The sequence below is a fragment of the Cystoisospora suis genome, assembly GCF_002600585.1.
Source record: "Cystoisospora suis strain Wien I chromosome Unknown contig_3037, whole genome shotgun sequence".
Classification (NCBI taxonomy): Eukaryota; Apicomplexa; class Conoidasida; order Eucoccidiorida; family Sarcocystidae; genus Cystoisospora; species Cystoisospora suis.
The window spans coordinates 31549-31822 of NW_027155832.1; positions in this window are offsets into that span (position 1 = coordinate 31549).

The window sequence follows — 274 nt, forward strand, 5'->3', positions numbered from 1 at the left end:
TATGGGGAGGAGGCTCGTGTGTATAAAAAGTTGAAGGAGAGAGAAAGAGAATGAGAAATAGAAAAGTCGCCTCTCTATACTTATTCTTTGTGGCTCTCTTTGTTAATAGTATTGTTGATCGACACACGCACACTCTCTCTCCAGCTCTAACGTCTATCTACCTCACATATACAACATATACAAATCTATCTATCATTAATCTATCTATCTATCTATAATCTATCTCTCTATCTATCTCTAATCTATCTATCTTTAATCTATCTATCTATCTATC